This window comes from Pteropus alecto, unplaced genomic scaffold (genome assembly GCF_000325575.1).
Source record: "Pteropus alecto unplaced genomic scaffold, ASM32557v1 scaffold339, whole genome shotgun sequence".
NCBI lineage: Eukaryota > Metazoa > Chordata > Mammalia > Chiroptera > Pteropodidae > Pteropus > Pteropus alecto.
Window position 1 is genome coordinate 222,527 of NW_006442509.1, and position 640 is coordinate 223,166.

Sequence of the window (640 nt, forward strand, 5' to 3'; positions counted from 1 at the left end):
TTTCCCTCTCTCTCTCTCTCTGTCCCCTCCCCCTCCGCCCCCACACGCACGCACAGTGGAATAATATTCAGCCATGGAAAAGAACGCAATCCTGCCATTCGCAACAACACGGATGGACCTCAAGGGTATTGTGCTAAGTGAAATGAGTCGGAGAAAGACAAATGCCATAGGATCTCTTCAACAACAACGACAGCGAGCTCGTAGATACAGAGGACAGACTGGCGGTCGCCTGAGGCAGAAGGTGGTGGGTGGGAGAAACGGGTGAATTTTTTTTCTTTGTAGGAAAAATGACTAATTTTTAAAAGCATGCACAAAAGCAGTAGGGCAAAAGGCTAAGAAATTGTCATTTCAAAGAGATTATGGCATGGACTATCAGATCAGTCAGCATTGAAAGAATTAGGTTTCAGTTTTCAGTCTCTAAAAATTTTCACCTTATCCGATACAGAGTTGAGACAGAGAGAATGTTTACTTCAGTGAGCACACAGTCATGCCGCGTGAGCGAATGTCCATACTCAGTGAATTCGTTTCTTCTGTGGGGGAAGAAAGTGAAGCTCGAGGCCTGCGTTCTGCCCTTAAGGGACTTAATAACTTGGCCCGCACTGTGTCCCCAAAGGCATCGGTGTTCAGTTACGTGTTCAGC

General features: G+C 46.4%; 1 protein-coding gene across 1 annotated transcript in view; it reads left to right on the forward strand.

The window, feature by feature from the left end:
• TRAPPC10 (trafficking protein particle complex 10) overlaps positions 1-640 on the forward strand; it is a gene marked incomplete at its 5' end in the record, with an annotated part of 54,388 nt that overhangs the window by 43,100 nt on the left and 10,648 nt on the right. The gene's annotated exons all lie outside the window — the stretch shown is intronic.